At 52.4% G+C, this 12,560-nt stretch overlaps 1 protein-coding gene across 1 annotated transcript in view; it reads right to left on the bottom strand.

The window, feature by feature from the left end:
* Positions 1–8,455, bottom strand: part of EMP2 (epithelial membrane protein 2) — a 37,043-nt gene extending 28,588 nt beyond the window's left edge. The window contains exon 1 of the mRNA XM_065893150.1: positions 8,419–8,455. The gene's annotated coding sequence lies outside the window, so the exon portion shown is untranslated. The remainder of the gene's footprint in view (positions 1–8,418) is intronic.
* Positions 8,456–12,560: the final 4,105 nt, after the last annotated feature.

The following is a 12,560-nucleotide window of genomic DNA, read 5'->3' as shown; positions in this document are numbered from 1 at the left end:
CTGCCTGCCAATGCGGGGGACAAGGGTTCGATCCCTGGTCTGGGAAGATCCCATGCGTGGAGCAGCTGAGCCCATGTGCCACAACTACTGAAGCCCGTGCGCCCTAGAGCCTGCGTGCTGCAACTACTGAAGCCCGAATGCCTAGAGCCCGTGCTCCGCAACAAGAGAAGCCACCGCAATGAGAAGCCCGCACACCGCAACGAAGAGCAGCCCCCGCTTGCCTCAACTAGAGAAAGCCCACGCGCAGCAACGGAGACCCAACACGGCCAAAAAAAACCAAACAAACCACGAGACTCACTTGATTAATTTTTCAATGTGCATTATACCATAAATGGGAAATCAGTGTCACTTGCCAAGAGACTGACATTTTACTAATACACTTAAAAAAAAATATGAGCATATTAGTTTGTAACCTTGCCTGTATGCTACAGAAATCATCTCCAAATGCCTGTGGGCGTGCAGACCACACTCTGGGCGGGAGGATGATTAAGTCTCTTCTGGGCTCCGGCCTAGAAGAATGTGACCCCGTGTCATGCTCACATAAAGGGACGCTGACCGTGCCACTTGGGCCTGATGCCCTCCAGGCAGGACCAACTACAGGAGGGGGAGGGAGCCGCTGCCCAAGCCCCTCCCCCACCCCACCCCCACCCCACCCCTGCACCCTACAGCTGGCTCCTCACCCAAGGTGTGAGGGTCCCCCTTCTGCCACTCCTCCCTGGGGTGGGCTAAAAAGCAGGAAGCTGGGAGGACACCCTCTCAGCTATTCATGCAACAGATTTATTGAGCACCTACGGCACCCTTAGCTCTGTGCTGGATGCTGGATGCCAGGGAACTCAACAGATCTGGTCCCTCAAACAAAGACCATCAGAAGTAATGGAAGTGATTACCGATTAGACAGAGGGTTCCTGTCCAAAGCAGGGTTCCCAGAACACCCTTCTCCATTCCACACACAGGTGAAGTACAGGAATCAAGATGGTTTTGCCCAGGGGAGGGGTGGGCATGAGTTCTGTTCTCTGTGACCAGGCTGCTAAGGGCAAAGGACCCTCATGTGGTCCAGCACCCTTAGGACTGAGAAAGCTGACTTTGGAGGAAGGACACTGGCGTCCAAGACACCCACTGGCACATCTGCAGCAAAGGCACTTTCTTGGCCCAAAGGGGCAGGATTGTTTCAAGAGGATGCATATATCTGTATTGAAAAAGAGGGATGTTGATGGGATATATCCATCCAATAGAGCAGGGTCTGTGGGGTCCATGAGACTTGGGTTCAATCCTAACCCCCAATTTTTAAGACCCCATTTCTTCATCTATAGGGCAGGGGTAGTCATTACCTCATATGGTTGTTGTTCATTTTAAATGAGATGTAGGATGTAATGCACATGGCCCAAGCTGCTCTGCACCCTATAAATGCTATACTAATAGCAATGGTAAATTATTGCTATTAAGACTGGCAAAATGTAAGTCATTTTCTCCTATTCTCAAACACCAACCTAAAGCACAGTTCCTGGGCTTCCCTGGTGGCGCAGCGGTTGGGAGTCCGCCTGCCGATGCAGGGGACACGGGTTCGTGCCCCGGTCCGGGAAAATCCCACATGCTGCGGAGGGGCTGGGCCCGTGAGCCATGGCCGCTGAGCCTGCGCGTCTGGAGCCTGTGCTCTGCAGCGGGAGAGGCCGCAACAGTGAGAGGCCCGCGTACCGCAAAAAAAAAAAAAAAAATTAAAGCACAGTTCCTGACCCAGGTCTTTATGTGTTTCTCTGAATTTTCTTCAAAGGCCCAGACTCCCATTCTCAATGGTCTCCTCGATACCTTTCCAGAGATCTCATAATGGCCCTATTAACACACCTTAAATGTACCACGTTGCCCCCTCCCCAAACCACCCCTTGTCTGTTAACAGCACCCAGACAGGAAACCCATCACGCCCGTGAGGGGTCCACAAAGGGATGTTTGAAGAGGCATGTTCCATGGGGGCTAGATGGCACACGTCCCGGTTACCTTGCCCCTGAATTACTGCACTGCTGCCACCTAGTCTGTCTACCATGCCCTCCTACCTCCTAAAGTTCCCTACCCCAAAACCTACAAAACTCACACTGCTTACTGAATTCAGGGAAGACTATTTCATTATTATTGAACTTCATGTACACACGTAACCCATGAATATATTCTCTCTGTTACAAACAAGACTGGAGTCCCGTGGCCCATTCCTTCCTCTCCCCTCTCCCCACGGCAGCCACACTGATCGATTCTGATGTATCCTTCCAGCCACTTTTCTTGCATACATGTAATAGGTATGAGGCCACAGAAATGTAGCGATATTTATAAATAGCCTATTTCTTCATATATTGTTTTGCTACTTGCTCTTTTTTTTTTAGTTCAAGTGTCTTATAGATTTTTCTATATTGGTACACAGAGATGAACCTCGAGGTTTTTTTCTCTGCGATCCAAATTTTTAAAAAAATTTTTATTGAAAATATAGTTGACATACGATATGTTAGTTTCAGGTGTGCTACATAGTGATTTGACATTTGCACACATTTTGAAATCATCTCCCCAAGTCTAGCAGTTCAGTACATTACATCCCATGGCTTAATAACTGGAGGTTTGTACCTCTTAATCCCCTTCACCTATTTTGCCCCTCCCACCCACCCTGCACCTTGCTCTTTCTAACTTCTGTAACATGACTGATGCATCTTTAGCTGCTTCTAGGTTATTTCCACTTTTTTCCTTTTTCTCTCTCTTTTTCATCCCAACATTGCTGTATGAACATCATCATGCCTGCCTCCCTAGCCAGGTTCATTGGGATGTGGAGGGAAGCCCCCTTCACCTTCGCCCTCCCAGCTCTACCGCCCAGCCCTGCCCTCCCTTCCTGCACCTTGCACTGCAGGCCTAACCGGACGCTCAAGGCTTCTCAAGCAGGGCTCCTGCCTGCAACCTCGGCCTTTTCTTTCCCTCCCTTCTGCAAACCCGGAAATATCACTGCCCAGGGAAATTCTAGGGACTCTTCCAAGTCCATCTCCAGTCCTACAGCCTTAAGGAAACTCTTGAACACCACGACATGGGCTTCCCTGAAACCCCATCTCGTGACCCCGGTCCTGGCGCGTACATCCTTGGACCCACCATCCTCTTCGCTGGACTGTAACCTGCTTTGAATAGAGGGAAATCCCTCTTTGCCTACACAGCTCACTGCCCAGTCACTTAATAGCAGCCATCAAGATGAGAGTGGGCAAGCCAGCCCCTCCCTCGGCTTTCCTTTGGTTCAAGCAAACCACAAATATCTCAAGCCACTTCCATGTATAATACACCAATACATCGACTCCTCCAATCCCTGGAACAACCGTCCAAGGTCATCCAGGCCGCATGATGACCCTCATCAAAGATGGGGAGGACTCCCTTGGAAACTGAGTGGCTGGTTTGGTCTGAAGCTGAACCTCGGGGCCTCTTTGCAGAAGACGAGCTTGGGTGGGGAGCTTACAGACATTTCAGGTTTAGTCATGTTGTCAAAAGGATGAACATCTCAGCCCCAGTTACGCGATCTCCCAAAAGGCAGTCAGTCACTCCTGCGCTAAGATTTGTGCCAAATCCAAGGATCACCTGTGCTTATTAATTATACCCTCCCATTATTTAAAAAAAATGCTTTAAAGTTTAAAATATCAACTTAAGTTTCACCCTACACAGTAGTGAAACTATGGGTCTGTGTGCTGTTTGTGTTTTTTTCCCAACTACCAACTGAGAAAAAGACATAATTACTCTTTTTCGTTTCATGTTCAGCTGTGAACTTTTTAAAACGATCTTCGTTACCACCAGTGATAACACGCTTTGGGAAACGTTCATTAGAATAAGATGAATGAGACTTTGGGTCATATTTATTCACTGCAAAATTTTTAAACTAATCTCATTTTAAGGAAAGAGAGCCCTCCAGAGAAGTTTGTGATCAGAAGCGCCAGAAAGAGAAATCTTCAAAGCGACTTCTCTATCAGGCAAACTTACTTGGTCTTAGGCTACAAGCAATTTTCACTGAGGGACTTAACTTGTCCATCTCTGCATCCTGCAGGGTGATAGATGTTTCACATCCAAATTTCTCAGAACAGTCTTGATGCCAAATATCACACCGGCGACCGCTCCCTCAGCTCTAGACCCAGGAGTGTTAGGAAGCTTCTAGAAGCTGATGTCATCCAACCTGTCTGAGGAGGGCAGGAAGCTGGGCAATCTCTTCACCCTCTGTTCCCTTTTGGATCAACAGAAACCCAGCCTCCCCAGGAAAGTGAGAGCCCTGGAAATTCATCTATTCAGGTCAACAACTCCTTGTTAAACCCTTGAGATACCACATGAACAAACCAAGTGTCTTCGGATGGGAAGACGGTCCTCCTCCAGCCTCCGTCGTCCTACTCACCCCCACCCCCAGGATGGACGACATCCTCAGAGCCCGACAACTGTGGCCGGGAGCGACCCAATGCCAGTGGGAAATGACCCACTGCCTGAGCATGGCTCCCGGCCCACCTTTCTCCGATCAGCATCCCAGATGGATGGCACATGCCATAAGGGTCCCTGACCCTGGGGACCTAGCCTGGAAACTCACTGACCACTCCCAGCCATCAGGCTCCTCAGCAGTGAGTCCCCAGACCCAGATCTCGTCCAGGTACTGCCGCCAACTTGCTGAGTGACCTCGGGTGAGTCACTCCACCTCTCTGAGCATCCTTAGCTGGCAAACTGGGACTTTCTAAGGCCCTTTTGTTCCTGAAAATCTTAGTCCATGGCTGCCCTGAATGCAGAGTGCTCTCACCCCTCCCACCCTCTGCCCAAGGCTTGGCTGCCTGGAAGAGCCCCAGTGGCTGGAGCGGAGCAGAGCTAGTGCTGCCATGGGTGTTGGGTTACCAGGCCGGCACTCTCCCTGGGTAGCAGCTCTGTCTCGGATATTTTTAGACTCCCCCCTCGGCCTGTCCCTAACAAGAGCCAGATACATCTGACAATTTGCCCCATGGGTCAGTCCTGCCAAAACAGCACTTTTGGGTCACTCCTGCAGGGAGCAGACTCCATCGTTCCTGGGGTGAGAAAGGGAGCCTCCTCTTCCCACCACCCCTATTCCTACCCCCAGCCTTCCCTGGACAAGATGAAGCCAACATCCAAGCGTCAGGCTCCAGCTCTGTCTAAGGCGCCAGCTGCCCTCGCTCCCTGTTCCAGCTGCTGCTGCCAATTGCCTAAGCCCAGTAAGACGTCCCCGGAGCCCATCCTCCTGCACTGGAGTCCTGTCGCCGACCTTTAACTGCCTCTTCTGGAAGGACTCTGCTCCGCAGTCCCAATGCCTGGGACCGCACCCCACCTTTGGGGGATGGCTGCCACCACCCCGTGGCTGGGGAGCCCACCCCCATCCCGCCTTAGCCCCCGAAGCCCATGTCAGAGGCCTCACTTGTCCACAGAGCTGGGCAGCGGCCGCATGTTGCAACACACACACACACACACAAAACTATGTGTACCTCCCCAGGACAGTGGCTGCACTCCTGCCCTCCAGACAAATCCCGCCAAGCAGCCAGCAATCTACCGCCACCCCATCTGGCCTGGAAAGGCATTCGTGTATTTTTGTCTTGACAGACTTCCCTTCCTGGTCATGTCTGGCAGAGTTTACTATGACACAGAGGCGGCCTCGGCTGTGCCCCCTTCAACCAGGAAGGCCGCAGAGGGCAGGAGAGTCAGCACGCGCCTGGGGTGAGAAATGAGCCAGTTGAGCCTGCCCGTGAGTCACCTGTTGCTGGAAAATGGAGAGTCCGTGCACACACACTCGTGGTTTCAGCTCCTGTCCTGCAGATATTATGCACAAGGCAGAGAAAGGAAATCTAGGTGAAACACTCACTTCCATTCCAGAAACAAAGGGCCTTAGACATTACTTGTGTGTGCAGGGGAGTGGCGGGGAGGGCTGGATGGTTGTGCCCTGTATTTACAGTTAGTGGCCACAGACCCCTCAGCCCCTCAAGAGCTGTGCCCTAAACTGGGGTCGGGAAGCCAGAAGAGGGCTCGGGCCCTCCCCTCTGGGTGGGGCAGTGCAGTGTCAGCCCCACCCGGCTGGCCCTGCCCTCACCGCCCCCCCCCACCGTGGGACACCTCTGCGGCTTCCAACACGAACACCTGTCCCCAGATTTCGGGTGAATCTCAGTTTCCCCACTGGAGGGACAGAGGCGGCTACAGGCTATGTGGCCCACGCCTGGCCTCCCCTCCCCAATTCCCGGCGGGGCTGGAGGCAGCTGATCCAAAAACCCTCAGTGGGAAAACAGGTTCCGCACCCTCCTGCCATCCCCACGCCCCTCCCTCTGCTGTGGCCTTGGTATCTGCCAAGGGCCCCGTGGGTGTCTGGGCCCTGATTTCCCCAGGAGGGTCTCCCCCTGACTCTTCAAAACCCACCAGGGCATCTCCGGGTGGAAAAATGGGGAGGGCTTGTGGGGAAGCGGATGGAGGTTCAAAGCCTGGCTCTTGGCACTTCACTCGCTCAGGGACCTTGAGAAACTGACTTAAGGTCTCTGACCTGGCTTTCCCCACCTGCAGCCCAGGAGTGGGGATGGGCCGGCGCAGGGGGAGGCTTCCAGGAACGCTGGAGGGCACGGGGCAGCGCGCTCCATCAGAGGCTGACGGAGAGTTATCATGGGCCTGGGAAGAGAAATTGGCCAGTTGAGCCTCCCTGTGAATCACCTGTTGCTGGAAAATGGAGAGTCTGTGCGCACACACTCGTGGTTTCAGTTCCTGCCCTGAAGATATCATGCGCATGGCAGAGAAAGGAAATCTAGGTGAAACACTCACTTCCATTCCAGAAACAAAGGGCCTTAGACACTACTTGTGTGTGCAGGGGAGTGGCGGGGAGGGCTGGATGGTTGTGCCCTGTATTTACAGTTAGCGGCCACAGACCCCTGTGGCAGCTCCATCAGCTGTGGCAGCTCCATCAGAGGCTCCATCAGCTTCTGTCCCCTTCCTTGTCCCTTCCAGGCTCCTGGGGAAACCCGGCTCGTGTCCCTTCCTCACCCGCCGTCCACTTCCTTACTGAGGCCAAATTCTGGGGAGAGGTGGCCAGCAACCGTGAGCGGATTCTGGAATTTCTAACTGAATCAAACTGAAGCACAGAGGTGGCTGCAGACTCTCTGTTTAATTGTGGTAAAATATACATCACAGAATATTGAGCACTTTAACCACTTTTAAGTGTAGAATCCAGTGGCATTAAATACACTTACAATGTCATGGAACCATCACCACTCCCTATACCCAAAATGTTTTCATCCTCCCCAGCTCTGTACCCACTAGCAATAACTCCCCATCCCTCTCTGCCAGCCCCAGGTACCTCTGCTCCACTTTCTGACCCTCTGAATTTGCCTATTCTAAGTGCTTCCTGTCAGTGAAATCATACAATATGGGGGCTACCAGCTGCTTAAGACCCTCTCCAAGCCCATTACCTTGCTCCTCACTCTGCCTGTCACTTTTTAGACTGGCCTCTGCATTTTAGAGACAACTAAGTTAAAAGATCACCCCACCTCACCCCACATACACATCTTTGCAGCTCGGGAGGGGGCACTGCCCCTTTTCCCAAACCTGAAACTGGGCTGTCATTCTTGTTCCAAAGTAAGAGGTGGGTCCTGTAGTCCGGAGGGAGGGCTTTGCTCTCTGTAGTCTCCCTCAGGCACAGGTGCCCCCAACTAATCCCCATTTATGAGGTTCCCATGTCAGTCCCAAATTAGGGCCTCCCTGGGGTATATTTAGGACCCTGAATTTGGGGAGAGTGTATAGTCCTCCTGTATACGAGCTCCAGGCTCCCCCTTCTCCGGACCCATGGGTGGGGCCCTCGTAGCCCCCCAGGCCCAACCGGAGTGGAGAGGGGACAGGCGTCATCCAAGCAGTGCCTCCAGCTCCTCCGCTCGTCCAACCTAAGGCAGTTGCTCCCTGCCGCTGGGGGGCGCAACGGAGCCGCCTCCGGGGGCCGAGAGGGGACCCAATGACCCAGCCAGGGCGCAGCGGGTCCGGCGCGCTCCGTGAGGCGGGGGACCGTGCGCCAAGGCGCCGGGGGACTTCACACGACGAGAGAGGGGCTACCCGGGACGCCGAGAACCCTGGGAGTGGAGTTGGCGGGGGCGAGGGGAGTCGCCCTGACTCCTCCCCAAACTTTTCCCGCCCGCCTCGACGCAAAAGGCGAAGGAAGCAGTCCGGGGGTGGGGAGGTGGAATTCGGGGTCCCGAGCGAGCTCGGCGCAGGCGGGAAGTCCGCGCCCTCGCAATCTGGCAGAGGAACAGTGGATTTTCGGCAGGGAGGGGCCTCGGCCCCTTCCTGTCCCCCACCAATTGCAGGGACCTCTCTGGGTCCGGTAAGTGCAGTGGCTGGCGACCCCGCTGCCCCGTCGCTCGCAGCCCGGAGCCCCCCGCTACCTGCGCGCGGCTCCCGGGCGAGACCCCGACTCACCGGACGCTGGCGGCTGGACAGACAGTCGGGCTGGGGCGCGAGGCGAGGCCGCCGGACTGTTTTGAAGCTCTGGGCTGGGACTGCGCGCCCTCCCTCCTCCCTCTCCGTGGCGCCGAGCCGCCTCCCCACGTCCCCCCTCCTTCCCCGACCCCGCCTCCCGGGTCGTGAAGTCAGGAGCCCGGAGAGCAGAGTGGGAGGGACCGCGGGAAGCGGGTGGGGGACACTGGAGAGAAAGGCCGGAGCCTGGGGAGCGCCCCCAGCCCCAGCCCGCCTCCCTGCGCCACTTGGGCCAAGTTTAGGGCAGAGCTGGTAGCGTAGTTCTGGGGAAAGAGGGAGAAATCCGAGCTTCCTGGCAGCTGGAAGGCATTCCGCGCTGCGCTCGCCCTTACGGGTTTCCAGCTGCCCCTCCTCTCCTGCCCTTCTTCTCCCGCGTTCTTGTCTTCCCTTCCGGTAAGGGTTAAGGACGAGTTTTCTGGAATCCGACTCCCTACTTTAGAACCCCTTCCCTGGCACTTTTCTTAACTTAGTGATCTCCTTAATTTTGCCTGCCTCAGTATCCCCTTCTGGAAATGGAAGTCACAATAGGACCTCTTTCCTTGGGTTGTTGTAAGGCCTGAAAGTGTCATACCTGCGCGGTGCCTGGTACATAGTAAGTGCTCAGTTAATCTTAGCTATGGTTATTTTTATTTTCCGACATAGAGTCCCTGGCCTTGGTGGGAGGTGGCAGGGCAACCAGGGACGCAGTCTTAGGACTCCTCCAGGGTCTGACTCACACAAACCACCACCCATATCTTTTGACCCCGCAGTCCTGGAATTTACTGTCCCTGGCAATGACAGCAAAAGGCAAGGAAATGTCTTTCTCTCCAGCCTCAGTTTCCCCATCTGGGAACTGAGAGGGCTGATCTGCCCTGGAGGTTCTTATGGGTTGGGGGAAAAGACCAGAGGGGCCTGAGCCCCATCTGTGGGGCTGTGGAGTAGGGAGGGAGGATTTACTGTATTGAAACACGGAAGCAATTCCAAAACAGGACCACAGCATATTACAGTATATTTTAAGCTTTTAATTGGACACGGTGATGTTATTTGCACACACCCCAAACTATAAGGCAATGGACTTGTGCCACTAACAAAAGAATTAGAAACCCTTTTAAGAAATGCTAACTTATTATGCAGTAGCTGGTCTGGCTGGGACGCCATGCTTAAACTTTCTGATGCGTCTTTTTTCAGTCCTGTCGGGGAAGTCTGCAAGGCGAGAGCCTCCTTGGGTCTAAATTAGAAATCCTTAGGCGATTTGAGGCCCCTTCCAAAGGGCCACCCCACACCCCATCTTGAGGTTCCCCAGCTGGCCTAGTGTCTGACCTGCCACATCTCTTTTAATTTTGAAATTCTATGGCTAATCAAGACTTTCATCTCCCAAGCAAGAGATTCTTTGTAGGGCTGGAGAGGGGGTAGGAAGGTGTTCATTTGAACTGAGACCCCACATAAAAGGGGAGGAGAGTGGGGCCTGGCTGCTGCAGAGGAGGGCCATGCAGGGCCCACCCACCAGCAGGGACAGTGATGCCTGCCTGTCCCATGGCCACCTGGAGGACAGAGAAAACCCAAAAGTCTCTCCCAGAATGGACAGTCCAGGTAGAGGCTGCAGCAGGTGGATTTCTGCCGTTTGCTGAGCCCTCACTCTGTGCCAGTTACTTTACAAATACTGTCATCAATATAACACAACAGTCCGTGAAGGAACTAAGGTTCAGGGAGGCTACCTAAGTAACTCGTCCAAAGGCCCTATTCAAGGGATCGAGTGTGGATTCGAAGTCAGACTGACCGTGGCAAACCCCGCTCTCCTCCTCCCACTACATCCCTATTTACAAAATGCTCACCAGGGTCGAGCCATAATTTCTACCATACCCACTAGCCACCTGAACAAGTATTCACTTAATATTTTTCTTTAAGTCAACTCTATTTATTTAACTATATTTATTTTTAAAAAGGTAGCCCTATATCATCACGGTAAACAGGAAACCAATTCCAACCACCAAAAATAGAAGACAAACTTACAAATATAAATGCTACCCAGAGAAAACAGTGTGAGTACATGCTAACCAGATACTGTTGCTTGAGAGAGTCCGTGAACCTGAGGTTTAGGATCTATTAAAAAGGGAGATCAACAAGAGTAAGATGGGTGTTAGACTCACGCTAAGCACAGAAGGAGACTTTCTCCTTCTAATCAGAACTATTGCAAGATCACTGGAAAAGGGAATTACGTTCCCACTCCATGATTCAAGGCTGGGCAATGCCTCCTCCTCCAAAAATCACCTCCCATTTGCCTTCTGGTGGGGCATGCCCCACACGAGGAAGAACCTGGCCAGACACCAAGATGCCTCTCTGGGACCCAGAGAAAGGAATGATTGATTGCATCTCTCATTTGTTTCCAAACCTTCTCCGGAACCCCACCTACCTGTGCAATTCACCTGCTACTTGCACCCCTTAGTTTTCTCTCTTCAAATATACACCTGTCTCTCCAGGAAGATTGGAGGCAGAAACCTGCCTTATACCCACTGTATCCCCACTCCTGGTGTTTCAGTAATAAGTTTGAATCCTCAGCATGGTGTGGGGGAAAAGTAAGAGTGTGTTCAACTGAGTTCCGGGTCCCAATTCTTCGCCCCGCTATATAGTAGTGTATATCCACACTGCAACTATAATCTCCTGGCTAGGAGAGCATACTTAACCCCTTGGCCTTGAGTTAAGCCACGTGACTGGTTTTGGCCAATGAGATATTAGCAGATGTGACACATGCAAAGGCTGGGAGTGTGCTTGAGCGGTAGGGCTTGCCCTCTTGTGCTTTTGCCATTTGTATAAGCAGAATAAACCTCCAGTAGTCCATTGGCCCCAGAAAAATGAGACATGGGAGCAGAGCTTCCCTACATGACCCACGGAACTTCCATATGGGGCTCAGACTGCTCCAGCCAAGCTGCAGACACATGAATGAGAAATGATGTCTATTCTTGCTCGTCATTGAGGCATCACGGTTGTCTGTTTCACAGCTGTAGCTGGTTGATAAAAGGATCATCTCATATGGGGAGAGAGAACTGTAAGGAAGGCATCTGAAGGCATGGGAGGCCATGGAGAAGGCTGGGGCGTTCATTCAGGGTTGGAAAGAGAAGTTGGTTGAGAACTCAGTGGTCTCCTGTGTGTCCTTTCTGGCTTGAATGTTTTAAGGTTCTGCCAGTTTCTTGTGGCCTATTCCTGTTGACTCTTTTCTGTTCTCAGAAGGAATGACTTGGGATGTCCATGCCTGCGGGCAAATCTGATCCCCAACCTCAAGGCAGCCCAGTAGAACCTGGAGTTGTAGCAGAAGAGCTGATGGAGAAGAATATGTGGGCTCTGGTCAAAAAGGATGGAGATCTAAAAGAAAATGTGACCTAAATTCATAGAGTCATGATGGGAATGGATCAAATGTGAATGTGATTCAACCAGTGAAAACTGCTTTTGGTTGGTGGGTCAGTTTCACAGATGATAAGGGTTTTACTAACTTCCATTTAATAACCATTTCTTTTGAAAACAAACTGGTAGATAAGATGGCCCCGTGTGATCTGCCACCTGGTGTTCACAGTCTTGTGTACTCTCCTCCCCTTAAGAGTGGGTGGGACGTAATGACTTTTCATGACTAGAATAAAATGAAAAAATGGTGGGATGTCACTTCCATGGTTAGGTTATAAAAACTATGACTTCTGTGTCACCAGCACATTCTGTGGCCCTCTAGGCTTGCATGCTTTCATGAAGTACACTACCATGTTAGAGAGACCCACATGGCAAACGACCAAGGGAAATTCTGGCCAACCGCTGGCCAGGTACAGAGACCTTCAGTCCAACAGCCCCCAGTGACCAGAATGCTGCCAACAACCATGTGAACTTGGAAGCAGATCCTTCCCCAGTTGATCCTTCCCCAGCTGTGGCCGACACCTTGATGACACTGAAGCAGAGGGCCCAGTTAAGCCATGCCCAGCTTCCTGACCCACAAAATCTGTGTTAAATGTGTGTTGCTTTAAGCTGCTAAATCTGAGGGGGGGTGGGGTTGGGTTCTATTGTAGACTTTGTATCAGTCAGGATAGGCTAGGTTATGGCATGATAACAAATGATCCCACGATCTTTGT

The sequence above is a fragment of the Phocoena phocoena genome, chromosome 15 (assembly GCF_963924675.1).
Source record: "Phocoena phocoena chromosome 15, mPhoPho1.1, whole genome shotgun sequence".
NCBI classification, from domain to species: Eukaryota; Metazoa; Chordata; class Mammalia; order Artiodactyla; family Phocoenidae; genus Phocoena; species Phocoena phocoena.
The sequence above is the reverse complement of the archived record's forward strand: the minus strand, read 5'-3'. Positions and strand labels throughout refer to the sequence as shown.